General features: G+C 34.8%; 1 protein-coding gene across 1 annotated transcript in view; it reads right to left on the reverse strand.

The window, feature by feature from the left end:
• Positions 1-15,978, reverse strand: part of fam199x (family with sequence similarity 199, X-linked) — a 143,880-nt gene extending 127,902 nt beyond the window's left edge. Inside the window, exon 1 of the mRNA XM_051860376.1 lies at positions 15,849-15,978. The gene's annotated coding sequence lies outside the window, so the exon portion shown is untranslated. The remainder of the gene's footprint in view (positions 1-15,848) is intronic.
• Between the last annotated feature and the right edge of the window lie 519 nt (positions 15,979-16,497).

Genomic DNA, 16,497 nt, shown 5'->3' on the forward strand with positions numbered 1-16,497 from the left:
GAGAGAGTAGAAATGTATGTGTGTGAAAGGAAAATGTAAGTGTGTGAGAGTAAAAATGTATGTATGTGAAAGAAGAATGTATGTATCTGAGAGTAAAAATGTATGTGTGTGAAAGGAGAATGTATGTATGTGAGAGAGTAGAAATGTATGTGTGTGAAAGGAGAATGTAAGTGTGTGAGAGTAGAAATGTATGTATGTGTTAGGAGAATGTATGTATGTGAGAGTAGAAATGTATGTATGTGAAAGGAGAATGTATGTGTGTGAAAGGAGAATGTAAGTGTGTGTGAGAGTAGAAATGTATGTATGTGTTAGGAGAATGTATGTATGTGAGAGTAGAAATGTATGTATGTGAAAGGAGAATGTATGTGTGTGAGAGTAGAAATGTATGTATGTGAAAGAATGTATGTGCCAGAATGAATTATGGCTTGTACGGCCCCTCATACTGAAGCATACACGGAGAGCCGCGTCACAGCGCGTACAAACTCTTGTGCAAATTCTCTTTCAAGTCTTGCATCTAAATTGACAAATTCACACAAAATTATGTCAACATGCCCATCTTAGCGAGTATCCTAACAAACATAGTAGGTTGTGTCTTAAGAGAAAAACGAGACAGACAGCGCATATGTATCAGTGTACTGATCTTTGAATTATGTCTTAAAGGGACAGGAGTCTAATATTCCTGCTCTCTGTGTTTTAATGTTAATCAAACGACAAAAGACATAAAAATCACTTTTGACTGAATAGCTTTTGTAATTTCAATAATGTTTCATCTTTATTTAATTTATTCAAAAGATGTTTATATGCAGTGTTATTTTATATTTGATTACTTTATTCAATTTCTGTACCTGAAAACTATTGTTAGATACCTGAAAAACCTGTAAAGCATTGTATTTTATTTGTATCTTAGCTCTCATGTACAGTGCCACTTGAAAGTTTGTGAACCCCTTGCAGAATCTGTGAAAATGTGAAAAATTAACAAAATAAAAGAGATAATACAAAATGCATGTTATTTTTTATTTAGTACTGTCCTGATTAAGATATTTTACATAAAAGATGTTTACATATAATTCACAAGACCAAAAATAGCTGAATTTATTAAAATGACCCCGTTCAAAAGTTTGTGAACCATTGATTCTTAATACTGTGTGTGGTTACCTGGATGATCTATGACTGTTTTTTTTGTTGTGTGATGGTTCTTCATGAGTCTCTTGTTTGCTCTGAGCAGTTAAACTGAGCTCTGTTCTTCAGAAAAATCCTCCAGGTCCTGCAGATTCTTCAGATTTCCAGCATCTTTTGCATATTAGAACCCTTTCCAGCAGTGACTGTATGATTTTGAGATCCATCTTTTCACACTGAGGACAATTGAGGGACTCAAACACAACTATTAAAAAAGGTTCAAACATTCACTGATGCTCCAGAAGGAAGCACAATGCATTAAGAGTCAGGGGTGAAAACAGGATGAAGATGTCCAAATTTTTCTTATTTTGTTTAAATGTCAATTTTCTTCATTTAGTACTGTCCTTTGGAAGCAACAGAAGATACCTACATGTTTACCAGAGACAAATTAAGTACAATTACCTTGATCTTCAAATTCAAAAAGTTTTCACCCCCCGGCTCTTAATGCATCGTGTTTCCTTCTGGAGCATCAGTGAATGTTTGAACCTTTTTTAATAGTTGTGTTTGAGTCCCTCAGTTGTCCTCAGTGTGAAAAGATGGATCTCAAAATCATACAGTCACTGCTGGAAAGGGTTCAAATATGCAAAAAATGCTGGAAAACTGAAGAATCTGCAGGACCTGGAGATTTTTTCTGAAGAACAGAGCTCAGTTTAACTGCTCAGGACAAACAAGGGACTCATAAACAACCATCACAAAACAAAAGTACAGTCGTAGATCATCCAGGTAACCACACACAGTATTAAGAATCAATGGTTCACAAACTTTTGAATGGGGTTATTTTAATAAATTCAGCTATTTTTTTGTCTTGTGAAATATATGTAAACATCTTTTATGTAAAATATCTTACTCAGGACAGTACTAAATAAAAAATAACATGCATTTTGTATTATCTCTTTTATTTTGTTAAATTTTTTCACATTTTCACAGATTCTGCAAGGGGTTCACAAACTTTCAAGTGGCACTGTATTTATTTGTGCTGTTTCTTGTAGTTAAGTTATTTGTCTTTATTTTCTTTATTTTTATTTAAAAATTTGTCTTATTTTTTTTTACAGAACATAGCACATACCGAACCGTACCGATACCGTGACCCTAAAACCGTGATAAAAACCAAAATGTGAGTAATCTGAACCATTGCACCCCTATTACATAACAAATCAGTATTTATTTCAGCATATACATTGTGGGAGACACTAAAAGTAGTTATCATGGGAAAAATAATTTCATATACCTCAACTCTCAACAAAAAACGTAAACAAAAACAGGACGATTTAATTGATTCTATAAGAAGGTTAGATTATCAATATTCCACATCTCCCTCACCTGGACTTTATAAGGAAAGGCTGAACCTTCAAGTTCAGTATAATCTGTTATCAACAAATAAAACTGAATGGTATTTATTACGTTCTAGAGGATATATGAACATGGAGAAAAAGCAGGACGACTTTTAGCACACCAGTTAAAATCTAAACTACTTAAATTTATATACTTCTGAAAGCCCTGAATCTAACTCTGAAAGGTTGGAATTTTTAAACAATATAGATATACCCACCCTTAATTCTGTGCAGAAAAGTAATTTAGATCAGCCCATACAAATAGAAGAAATTTTAAACTCGATCACATTAATGCAGAGTAAAAAAAACTCCCGGCCCTGATGGCTATCCAATAGACTTTTATAAAAAAAAAATTGCAGATAAATTAGCCCCTATTCTTCTTGATATGTTTAAAGACTCTCTGGGAAAGGGTAGCTTGCCACAAACTTTGAATGAAGCAAACATTACACTTTTATTAAAACCTGGTAGGGATCCTTTGAAATGCAATTCTTACAGGCCAATCTCTCTTTTAAATTCCGATGTTAAAATCTTTGCTTTACGTTTAGATACAGTAATAGAAAACTTGATTTCAAAAGACCAAACAGGTTTTGTCAGAGGCCGGCATTCATTTAGTAACATCCGGAGATTGTTAGGGGTAATCCACTCATCTAAACTTTCTCAGAACCTTGTCCCTCAAGTAGTCATCTCATTAGATGCTGAAAAAGCATTTGACAGGGTAGAGTGGAAATATTTATTCTCTGTGCTGGAAAGATTTGGCCTTGGAACGCATCTTCTCTCATTGATTAAGTTATTATACTCTTCCCCTAATGCGTCTGTAATCACAAATAGAATACGTTCAAAGTCTTTTCCCCTATCAAGGGGTACAAGACAAGGTTGTCTTCTTAGCCCTTTACTTCTTACTTTAGCCATCGAGCCCCTTTCTATAGCGTTAAGACACTCATAGCATTTTACTGGCATCAACAGAAGGGGCATAGAACATATCCCAACGTATCCTTATATGCCGATGATATGCTGTTGTACATTTCAGATCCGATCTTAGGTATTCCACAAGTAGTTAAGATATTGAAACAATTTGGAACATTCTCAGGCTATAAATTGAATTTTTCAAAAAGTGTTTGCTTTCCCATTAACGGTAAGGGCCTCCATATGTCGAACACTGATATACCTTTTCAGTTGTCTGTATCAGGTTTTAGATATTTAAGGATAAACATCACACAGGGATTCCCTAACCTTTACAAAGAGAACTTTGCTCTTTTAATCGACAAGTTAAAACTAGACCTCAAAAAATGGAATTTGTTGTTTCTTTCTCTTGCAGGTACAATCAAATGCATAAAAATGAATATTCTACCAAGGTTCATGTACTTGTTTCAATGTATCCCAATATTTTTAACAAAGTCCCTTTTTCAGAATTTAGACAGATTGATTTCATCATTTATATGGGGTGGAAAAACACCTAGAATTCAGAAGGAATTTCTCAAAAAACAGAAAACTCAAGGTGGATTAGCGCTTCCTAACTTTAGGTATTATTATTGGGCTGCAAATATCTCAAAAGTACTTTATTGGCTTCATAACCCCAATGATGTCTGGTGTTAGTTAATTAAGTTAATTAAGCCACGTTAAGCCTTTTCACGGTAGGCATTTTCATGTTAAGCGTTTTAGAACGTCCCAGTGTCGGGATCATTTTCAACAGATTAACATTATGAAAACTGGTAAAACCTTAGGAACTTCAAAAGATTTAAACTCTTTGCATCTGGCAACCACAAGCATATCCCAAAGAAAAAACAAGTTTTCAGGATAAATAACGAACTGACCAATATCGTGACGATTATTTAAAATAAATCGAGAGAAGCAGATATCGTTATCGCGATTAAAATACGATTAATCGTGCAGCCCTATTTCAGAGGCAAAATCATGTACTTCATCATCCCTTCCTGCTTTAGCTTTATCTAAATTGCCCCTTGGTGTTTCATTGTATACTCAATGCCCAGTCGTAGCAATCACCCTTAGGATTTGGTTTCAGTTCAGACAATGTTTTGGTTTTAAAGACTTCTCCATAGCCAGCCCTATATGCAAGAATCACCTATTCCTTCCAGCTCAATTGGACTCAGTCTTCAGCCAGTGGCAACATTCAGGTCTTGTCAAATCTAGTGATCTTTTTATTGCCTATTTTTTTGCCCCATTTTCCACTCTCTCCTCAAAATACAATTTGCCAAGATCACACGTTTAGATATTTTCAAGTTCGTCATCTAATCCAAAATCATTGTCCCACTTATCCCTCCATTCCTCCCATTACAAGACTGGACGCAATTTTAAATATTCCATTACATATGAAGGGAGTAATTTCTAATGAATATAATACTTTAATGTCAATAAAAAGTATTAATCTAGACAAAATCCGTGCAGACTGGACAAAGGATCTGGCAGTGTATATATATCAAATGTAACCTGGAATAATGCTGCATCTAGAGTGAATGAAACAACCTCCTGTACTCGCTTAGGTTTAATTCAGTTCAAGGTCCTCCACAGACTTTATTATAGTAAGGTTAGACTGTCCAAGATCTACGCTAATGTAGTAGACACGTGTGAACAATGTTGCTCTGCTAAAGCAGACTTGGCTCATATGTTTTGGGCTTGCTCCAGACTGCTTGATTACTGGACAACTATATTTAAAATTTTGTCTGAGGCATATAATAAGGATATCAGACCTAGCTTTGAAATGGCTGTTTTTGGAGTACCTGAGCAAGGTGTGGTCATGTCTAAAAATTGTCAAGATGCTTGTGCTTTTGCATGTCTTTTGACTCGGAGGAGAATATTACTTGATTGGAAATCAAAGAAACCACCTTTAGTTTCACTCTGGCTTAGTGATGTAATGCTGTTCTTGAAATTGGAGAAAATTAAATATTCTCTTAGAGGATCCACCAAATGTTTTTATTCTGTATGGACTCCAATGATCTCATATTTTGAAAAGGGTGTAACTCTTCCCCCAAACTAAATGATGAACGCCTGTGCACATTTGAACAAATAAATTTATCAGACAATGGGCTAACAACGATGTCAATTTCCTCGATGTTTGTAATATCAGAACTTTGAGATTCTGTTTTTCCATTTTGTTTTTTCCAATTTGTTTATTTATTATGTTTTTTTTTTTGTTTTTGTTTTTTTACTGTTCTGGGGTGGGTTGAGGGTAAGGGGAAAATTGTAAAATCAAAAGGAACATTGTTAATTTTATCTGTATAAAAATATATATATAAAAAAAAAAAAATTTTAGCGTTCATTACCTATCTAGCGATGGTATGTTTATGCTGACAAATAATAATGATTTTTTTTTTTGTTTGTTTTTTAAATCTATCGCATGTCATTATGTGTAGTGAGTTGGCTACCATGAACATAGGCTGTTTGTTTCTCAATTCTAAAAACGCAAACAAAGGACTTGCATTCTTGTGAAGACGGGTCTTGCCAGGCTACCTTGAACAAACTCGGAAGGACACGAGGATACAGAACGCATCTTTTTGAGAACTGAGATGTGCTGTGACCTTGTTGCTTAACTGACCTTTCAGCACATATTAAGCAGTGGGACAACACCATCCAATACACAATAAATAGCAATAATAAAAATAACAATAATAATGCGCTTACCTTTGTGTTGCGCTTTAACTTTAAACAGAACTACAGTATGCCTTTCTTGAACACTGAACAATGTGTACACATTGTAGAACATAACGCAGAACTTTGCATTTGTCAAACTAAATTTTTGTCAAAACTGATTAACCGATTATTCAAACCTATTTCAGCAGCGGTCAGGGACGAGTATACTAGAGTGCAGTCTGGATGGTTTAAAAGTTGCCGATGTCCTGGTCAGCTAAAAGTGCGGACTCGTCGGTAACATCATGATGAGTAATTGGATGGAGTATATGAACACTTGGTTTTTGTTTGTTAACAATTAGCCTATAAAATTCAAATGTTTGAAAACCACCAAACTGGCCCAAATTTTCTCCACTAGGGATGGGCATTTTTCCAAAATACTGTATTCAAATATTTGGGCTCGAAAAAAAACGAATATTCGAATATTCTGAACAAGCTTATGATTAGGTAATATACACAACAAGCCTACATTATATACATAAGCTTACGTTTCTTTTAGTTCAAAGCATTAAACAATATATGCAAACAAAAAAATATATAAAGAACAAAAGCATTTAAACAAGCAGCGCGAACGGGAAAAACGCTAATAAAGCAGACAGCGCCAGTTATCGTACAAAACAATAACATAATACACTCGTATCGTGTTCATATCGTTTCACATGTTCATGTTGAGAAAATCAATAGTATCCACATGCTCGGGTGAGAAAACGAGCTGCGCTGACGAAACAAAGAAAACGATAATACATAATGGTATGCTAAGCTAAGTTTCTAACAGCAGCACTTTGTGTTTTCTCTTCGTAAATATGTCTCCCTCGACGAAACTTAAAGGAAGCATATGTCTCAAAATCATTTTGCTATAAGTTATCCTTTTTGCTCACTCCTGTCGTGTCGTGAATGCAGTAATGGACAGCTGTCATTCCTTATTCGACTGGTGTTTTGATTTCATGTGCTTTCTCATTATGGTGGTGATATTATGATAGCTCAGTTTCATTAAATCATTTGATCAAAAGTAATTACATTTTGTAAGATCATTTTCATCCAAGTAATTCCAAACTTCGCGAGGCAGACGAAAACATTATGTGATGATCATAAAATAAACTTGTTAAACACGCTCCACAGCGCCACCAGGTGCATATAGTTATAACTGCGAGTTTTAGTGCTTAGGATTTATCATGGATTCACTGCATTTACAGCCAGCAAAGCAACATAGTAAAATTCGAATAGTATTTTTATTTTTCAAATATTAATTACAGGTCGAATATTCGACTATTTGTGCACACCCCTATTATCCACCCGCCCAAACCAATTTTTACCCCCACAATCAAATTCAAAACTGCCCAATCTGGCAACAATATTTATAGGCTTCCGTACGTCGTCCGCCCGCCCGCAACTACTTTTTACGAATTTTTAACGGTTTGATTCTCTCAAGTCTGCACTCGACGCATCCTCATGGGTGCATGCACATCCGGGTACTTTCATGCATTCTACAAGTTACAATATATCACCCTCAGTATAATCTGTCAAAATGACAGACAGCCTTCAGAACTTTCACTGCTTTAAAAAAAAGCAGTTACGTTACGTGTCCCCCGCCCTTTTAATAAAACGTAAATTCGTCCCCCGCACTTTTTTCGGGCAAGTGTGTTCACATAGATGCCAATGTGAATAAATCTCGATTTAAATTCAAAGAGACAAGATAGTCTATGCATGACCTGTCGTTTTATTCTTATCTAAAATGAGGCAATCTAAACATTATGGAGCGCTCACTCTCGTGTAATATACGTTTTATTCATACTGAAAGCCGGAGGACACTCTCTCGCAGAAAGTCCAAAATGGTTTCGTAGAAGTAATTTAGCTATTCGCTCTAGCAGCAGCTGAATAAAATGCAGAAATTTTTTCGTAATCTAGAACGCAAATGGAGACAAACTCGTTTAGAGGTCTTCAGAATCGCGTGGAAAGACAGCTCGTCCCGTTATAGAAAGACTCTAAAAGCAGCCAGGGCTGAGCATCTCCGCAAACTCTTAGAAAATAACCAAAACAATCCAAGGTTCTTGTTTAGTACAGTGGCTAGATTAACAAATAAACAGACATCACCAGAACAAAACATGTCATTACAGTTTAGTAGCGATGACTTTATGAATTTCTTTACTGAAAAAATCGAAAGCATCAGAAATACAATTGTAAATGTACAACCTTTGACAGAGTTTTATGATTCAGCCTCAATTATCACCCCTCAAGAACAGTTTCAGTGCTTTGCAACTATAGGACAGGAAGAGCTAAATAAACTTATCACAGCATCTAAACCAACAACATGTTTATTAGATCCAATACCCACTAAACTACTGAAAGAATTGTTACCTGTAGCAGCCAAAAGCCTCTTCTCATTATTAACTCGTCTTTATCTCTAGGTCATGTTCCAAGACCGTTCAAGTTAGCAGTTATTAAGCCTCTCATTAAGAAACCACAATTAGATCCAAATGTATTGGCAAATTGCAGACCCATTTCAAATCTTCCATTTATATCTAAAATACTACAAAAAGTGGTGTCGGTCCAATTGTGTTCCTTCTTGCAAAAAAATGCTATCTATGAAAAATTTCAGTCAGGATTCAGGTCTCATCATAGCACAGAAACTGCGCTCGTTAAAATTACAAATGACTTACTTCTAGCTTCTGACCAAGGCTGTATCTCAATACTAGTGCTACTTGATCTCAGTGCTGCGTTCGACACTATAGATCATAAAATACTCCTAGATCGACTACAGAATTACACTGGTATTCAGGGACAGGCATTACGGTGGTTTAGGTCGTATCTATCAGACCGTCACAATTTAGTTTATTTAAACGGGGAAAAATCTAAGATAACGATAGTAAATTATGGAGTGCCGCAAGGATCTGTGTTAGGCCCTCTGCTATTTTCAATATACATGCTGCCACTTGGTAATATTATAAGAAGACATGGAATTAGTTTCCACTGCTATGCCGATAATACTCAGTTATATATTTCAACACAACCAGATGAAAACTCTAAATTATCCAATCTGACAGAGTGTGTTAAAGAAGTAAAACATTGGATGACTAGTAATTTTCTTCTATTAAATTCAGATGAGACTGAAGTATTACTTATTGGGCCAAAAACCTGTACACAGAATCTCTCAGACTACAATCTGCATTTAGAAGGATGTACTGTTACTCCATCCTCGACAGTTAAAGACCTGGGTGTTATATTAGACAGCAACTTGTCCTTTGAAAATCATATTTCATATGTTACAAAAACAGCCTTCTTCCACCTCAGAAACATTGCTAAGATACGGAATATGTTATCTGTTTCTGATGCAGAAAAGTTAGTTCAGGCTTTCATGACGTCTAGACTAGATTACTGTAATGCATTACTAGCTGGTTGCCCTGCTTCCTCAATAAACAAGCTACAATTAGTACAAAATGCAGCTGCTAGAGTTCTTACCAGGTCAAGAAAATATGATCATATAACACCAATTTTATCATCTCTACACTGGTTACCTATTAAGTTCCTTATCGATTATAAAGTACTGCTAATGACCTAAAAGGCTCTAAATGGTTTAGCTCCTGTGTACTTAACCGATCTTCTATCGCCCTACAATCCTTCACTCTCTTTAAGATCACAAAACTCTGGACTTCTGGTTGTACCCAGGATAGCTAAGTCCTCTAAAGGAGGGAGAGCATTTTCACATTTGGCTCCTAAACTCTGGAATAGCCTTCCTGATAATGTTCGGGGCTCAGACTCGCTCACCCAGTTTAAATCTAGATTAAAGACGCATCTCTTTACCCAAGCATTCACATAATGCATCTCATATCAGATCAATTGCACATGACTATCTTTGCTTAATGTTATGAACAGCAGCTATGCTAATTATTCTCCATTTGCTTTTCCGTTTTACCTCGGGACGCCCGTCCCGAGGTGACTAGAGAGTATATCATTTTCAGTTCGGACCCAGACTCTTAAGAAGACCTCAGATGACCAACACTTTTGAAGAGACAGCGCCAACTCCTGCGAGGACTTCAGAAGATACAACATCTGGATCAACACGCACATTCGCAAATTTCTATATATCCTAATTATTGTTAATATGTAATTCATTTTTCCAGGAGCTCTTTGCTTCTACCTTCAATTAAATTGCTAACAGTGATTGTAAATTATTAGCTAACTGCATTCTCCAAATTGTAATGTTGACATGCATTCTCTGTAAAGCTGCTTTGAAACGATATGTATTGTGAAAAGCGCTATACAAATAAATGTGAATTGAATTGAAATTTATCGATTGATGAAACATGAAGACAACAACACACACGATTGCAACAATAGATGTATTATGTGTGTTTTTCAAGCCATTGTTGACAAAGTATATGAATTATGTATCTAACTGACAACCTTTTTAATGTTTTTGAAAGAAGTCTCTTATGCGCACCAAGGCTGCATTTAATCAAAAATACAGTAAAAACAGTAATATTTCAAAATATTATTACAAATTAAAATAGCAATTAAAATTAAATATATTTTAAAATGTAATTTATTCCTGTGATGCAAAGCTGAGTTTTCAGCATCATTACTCCAGTGTCACATGATCCTTCAGAAATCATTCTAATACACTGATTTGCTGCTCAAGAAACATTTCTGAGTTGCTTAAAATTGTTGGGAAAACATGATACATTTAATTTTTCTGGATTCTTTGATGAATAGAAAATTCAATGAACAGCATTTATTTGCATTTGTTACATTAATTTATTAAATAGATATATTTTGTAACATTATAAATGTCTTCACTGTCACTTTTGACAAATTGAATGCATCCTTGATGAATAAAAGTATTAATTTCTCTCTTAATACAAATGTTTGAATTGTATCATGGTTTCCACAAAAATATGAAGCAGCACAACTGTTTTCAACATTTCTAATAATCAGAAATGTTTCTTGAGCAGCAAATCACTATATCAGAATGATTCCTGAAGAATCATGTGACACTGAAGACTGGAGTAATAATTCTGAAAATTCAGCTTTGACCAAATATATTGTGCATTTTACAATATATTCACATAGAAAACAGCTATTTTAAATTGTAATACTATTTCACAATATTACTGTTCTTTCTTCATTTTTTAATAAATAAATCCAGCCTTGGTGAGCAGAAGAGACGTCTTTCTAAAACATTAAACAATTGTAATGTTTCCAAACTTGATAGGTACTGTATTTTCTGCGTTATTCTGTGATAATTTATTTTTATATTGTATAAAATCCATGAGGACGTAATGCACTAGTGTTTGTAGTGCATAAATCATAAAATTAGCATAAAATATAGGGAGAAAAAGTAGATATTGTTATTGTTCAGCAGCTAATTTTTATAAAAAGAAAATTTATTTCAAATTAAAAGCAAGAGATAAGATTAAAAAAAAAAAAATCTATCAATTTGACAAAGGTCAGATAAAAACATTACACCCGACATTTTTGTCCCCCTCACTTCTGAAATGATGGCTACGCCCCTGACTGCACTATATTATATTACGTTATATTATAATTAATTACATAAATATTAATTTTCACAACATTTAAGTAAATCATAATGGCCTATTCTAATTTTTATTACTATATACAATTCCAAGTAAAAAAAAATAATAACATTAGGCTTACACTGTACGTGACATGAACATAAATCAAAACGCTAGTCGCAATTATTTATATGACAATCATAACACAAAATTTATGATCGTGACAACAAGCCTACTGGGAGAGGAACATTCCGTACAGGGCTCTACACTGCAACCTTTTCGGTCGCATTTGCAACACATTGAAAATAACTGCATGGAACTGTGAAAAAAATATTTAGGCGCACCAGTGCGAGTGACCCGCTCGATTCTTATGAATAGATACAATCAGAATAAAAAGTAGGCCTACAAAACCCCAAAAATGCATCTACACTGACTGAGCAACAGTTTCCTACTATGATCGGCTGCTTTTCATGCCTTCATTCAAAGACTTTGCTTCAGTCAGCAGAGCTGATTACACGTCAAAGATTGTTTACAAGGTGAAACTGGTGTGACACAACCATGCGCACTTACCAGACAGTCTCATGCTGCTGATGTTTCAGCCAAATTAACTGGAAATACTACATTTGGATTATCATAAGCAAGATCAGAAATTAACGGGGGCTTGAGGGCAAAAACGACAACAAAAATTAATAAAAACACACGCACCGTTATGAATGCCCATGCTGCCATTTTACTTGCGCTTTTGAAGCAGCAGCAATTCAGGGGCAGCAACTGCTTGAATGGTGGGTTCATTATTATTATTATTTAATAATAATAACAATAATAATCAAAACACTACAACAAAACAGTACAATAACAAACTTGCTTAAATGGCGCTTTTATATTTCACTTTGAAACAAAATCATCATCCATCATCTTGTCAGTCAAGAATGAGTCGAAATGAGGTGAAATCTGACTACTGCTGCTGATCTGTGCTGCCAGGGCCGCATTAATGCACAGGCTTACCTGGGCTTAAGCCCAGTGCCCCGGTTCGAGGGAGGGCCCCAGTGATGCTGGAAAAAATTCCGTATCGCACACCAGACGCATTACTTTCAGTTCAAGACAGCAGTCCAAAACCGTTAAATCTAAACCAAACAGGCAAAAGTTCACTTCAAGAATGAACAAAGAGGCGTTGATGAGTTTGAAGTTCAGTGTTTGAAAAAAACAGAACAAACTGAAAGAGAAAGCGCAATCTATAGAATTTTATATAGCTCTCTATATGGAGCATATCCTAACTTAATTTAAGCCGCTCACAACATTCCTGTCGTGTCAGCCGTTATGTGCTCGCGGCACGCACTTTCTTCAATCTCGCGCAAATGTGGCGCGCTGTATATCACTTCACTATAAATAAAGCACAAAAGAAACTCCGAGCATGCAACGTTGTAGTGCTGTCGTCAATTAAGTCATGAAAAAAACAAAAAGTCAATTAAAGCTGCAAAACTGTGTATGCATATATGTATTTGTTATGCGTCAAATCACATGTAAGAAAGTGTCTCTCTAATGTATACTAAAATATTCTGCTTTGTGATCACAATATATAAGGCACAAACTGCTACTTATTTTTAATGCACAAATAAATTTAAGCACTGTGCATTTTTTACTAGAAGATAAGCGCTAATTTTTTTAATTTGTAAAGTACAAACAAAAATGGATCATATTTAAATGCATAAAATAACTAATTTTACATTATGGCATTCATGTGCTGTTGACTTCCGCCCTTATTCAAATTCCTGCACAGAACTGTTGCAATTATTTTATTTTAACAACTAATCGAAAGTTAATCATTCAGTGTTTACTATTTCGGTTGCACGTTTTTGAAACAGACCTTACAGTCTGTTGAAGCTCTTAATGATTATATAAAATTCAATGAAGATTGAGTAATGTATGTAGTTATCTGCATGTCTCATCCATGAAGATGCAACAATAGAGAACAAACTATTAGGTGTTTTGAGAACCAGAACCAAGCTGACTGAGCAAGCTGAACTTTAGCATAGTGTGACCCCCTTTATTAATATGCCTGGAGGTGTAGAATAATACAAAAATTGTCAAATACACTCTGTATTCCATGCTCTAATTCACTACTATCTCAATTACAATCAAGTAGAAATTAACTGTATTGGCCACTCCTATGAAAAAATCCTAGCTCTGCAACTGTTCGGACTATGTGCCAATATGTAGTTCATGCAGTGATATTTGTGTATTTTATGACAGACCATATGTTCGGATGTTTGGTTAACTTAATGGCATTTACTCCAGCAAAATAAAAGGCTGATAACTTGCACTTTGCGATTAAGAAAATTGAGTGAATGTAGGTAATAGTTCTGGTGGACGAAGGGCCCATCAAGACGTAAAGCCCAGGGGCCCATTATAGTCTTAATGCAGCCCTGTGTGCTGCGACTCTCGTTCAGCTCACGCTGCATTGAGCAGATATGTTCAGTTTTTAACTGTATAGTGTCTGTTCTCTAACTGAACCAAATTTTTTTTTATCACTATAAAATATCAAAACAAAGGTGGGGGGCGGTGCCGCGGTGGGCAAGTGATGTAACCGGTGTTGCGGCTGAATACCGGTAACACAGATTATCACAGCAAGCCTAATATATAGTAGGCTAAGTTAAGCAACATCACACGAGTAGACTCCTGTTTCTCAGAGTATTGGCATGATTGCAAATGTGATACTGATCTTGTAGTCCTATAAACCTATGAAGTCCTATAAACAAGTTGATAAGTGACTTAACATTTTAACCACAATACTGTCTGTTTTTGCTCTATTTCATGAAAATAGTTTCAAACAAAGCCACACCAGAACTGTTGTGCATCTCCAAGCAATGGTGATTCTTGAAATCTGCGTTTTGAACGATTGAATGAATGACTCGCACATAAAGACTTGCCGCCACCTACTGGTGGTTTTATTTTCATATTTACATTTATTTTCATATTTACACTTTACATAAACTGTTTCTATTTAAAATATCAAGCTTTTAAAGTTTCATTTTTACATATTTCTAAATTTAAAAAAGTATCTTTAAATTATTCATACAACATTATTTACCCATGAGCTGCATTAAAGTGTCTATGTAAATGTGGCTAAATACCACTTCAGATGGAGCTTCTGTGCCACTTCTGCAGTACAAAGATGGATTTTTTTATGCTTATTTCATTTGATTGGTAACAGTCTGATTGTGTCGTATTGTTCTAACTGAATTTATTGTTTAAATTAACATTTAAAAACAAAATTGCTATTTTAATTTAAGAACTGACAAAAGATGATGCATACATTTAATAAGATTAGAAAACATGCTCTTATAATGGTAAAAATGCCCCTGGAAATTAATTTAAAGGGGCAAATATCACCCTGTAATGTTGAAAGTTAATGTCTGTTATTGATCAAAAAGTGCTCCAATTTTTTTTTTTTTTTTTTTTTAGCAGCGCAAGTGCTCCTAAAGAAAAATGCTAACGTAGAGCCCTGCCGTATCACAAAACCAATAATACCACATTAATCCAGGGTCATTGCCTTCAATCACTGTGGCACACTAGAGGTAATCAGAAATGTAAGGAACACATCGCACAATAAAATCATGATTTTAAATTATTTGACCAAATAAATAACTCAAATTCAGGAATAAAATGATATACTAACGCATTAAGTTAGAGACAGAAAGCAATGAATAATAAAAATGTTTTTTTTTTTTTTTTTTTAAATTGAAATTGAAAAGTACATACATAGCATAATTAGGTAGGGGAGGAAATTTTAGTACACAAGTCCATGCCATTAAAACATTTATGTGATGATAAAGGGTCATGCGATTTTAGGCTGTAAAATATAGCCTAGTGACTGTTACAAACCCGGCATTTGTGCTTAGCAGGCCAGCTACCGTGCTACACAGGAGGTATAATCATCAGTAAGGCCTATATCAAATAACAGTTAAAGAATAAATAACGTATGTCGTTAATTTAGTGGGAATAAGTAACAACATTCAACTGATTTATTCATTATTTTAACAACTCGGATCTCATAATATTAGCGATTATCCTTCAACCTCCGTAAACTCATGACCGAAACCGTTTCACTCTCTAACCTGTCTGATAACTGCACTCGGAATAAAATAAACATTCATTAAATAACTTAATATTTATATTTTACACATACCTGCTGTATTATCTGTTTTAGGGGTTCTATATGACCAGCGCAAACATCAAATCTCTTCTTCTTCTTTTTCTTCTTCTTCTTCTTTTGATTTTATTAGCGGTTGGCAAACCAACTTAAAAGTGCATTTACCGCCACCTACTGGACTGGAGTATGACCAGCAACTTAAGAAGAAAGGAAGTATTAAAAAAAAAACTTATACATATATTCATATTAAATTCTTTTACTTATCCCAGTATTTTTCAAATAATTAATTAAAAGACTGGTATTTTCCAAAAAACATTGTTTTTCCTAGCAGATTTTCAACTGTCATGTTTTGTTTTCCAACTTGTATTTCTAACTCCCTTCTTTCTTCTTCATATCCTTTACAATCTAATAAAATGTGTTTTACTGTCTCTTGTGTGTCGCAGTGGTTGCAAAGACCAGTGGGGTGTTTTCCTATTCTATGTAATGTAAAATTTAAACCAGCATGACCTATTCTAAGACGTGTAACTTTCCTTCCTTTGGATTCCTGCTCTACTAGCATGTTATACTGCATGTTGCTTTATTTAAAGGTTGCAGTAACTGTGTAGTTGCTGATGCAGTGATACAGCAATTACATTAGCTCATGCATGTGCTGTTGTCAGCTAATGATTTACTGCAAGTGATTTGC

Source organism: Ctenopharyngodon idella, chromosome 14 (assembly GCF_019924925.1).
Source record: "Ctenopharyngodon idella isolate HZGC_01 chromosome 14, HZGC01, whole genome shotgun sequence".
Classification (NCBI taxonomy): Eukaryota; Metazoa; Chordata; class Actinopteri; order Cypriniformes; family Xenocyprididae; genus Ctenopharyngodon; species Ctenopharyngodon idella.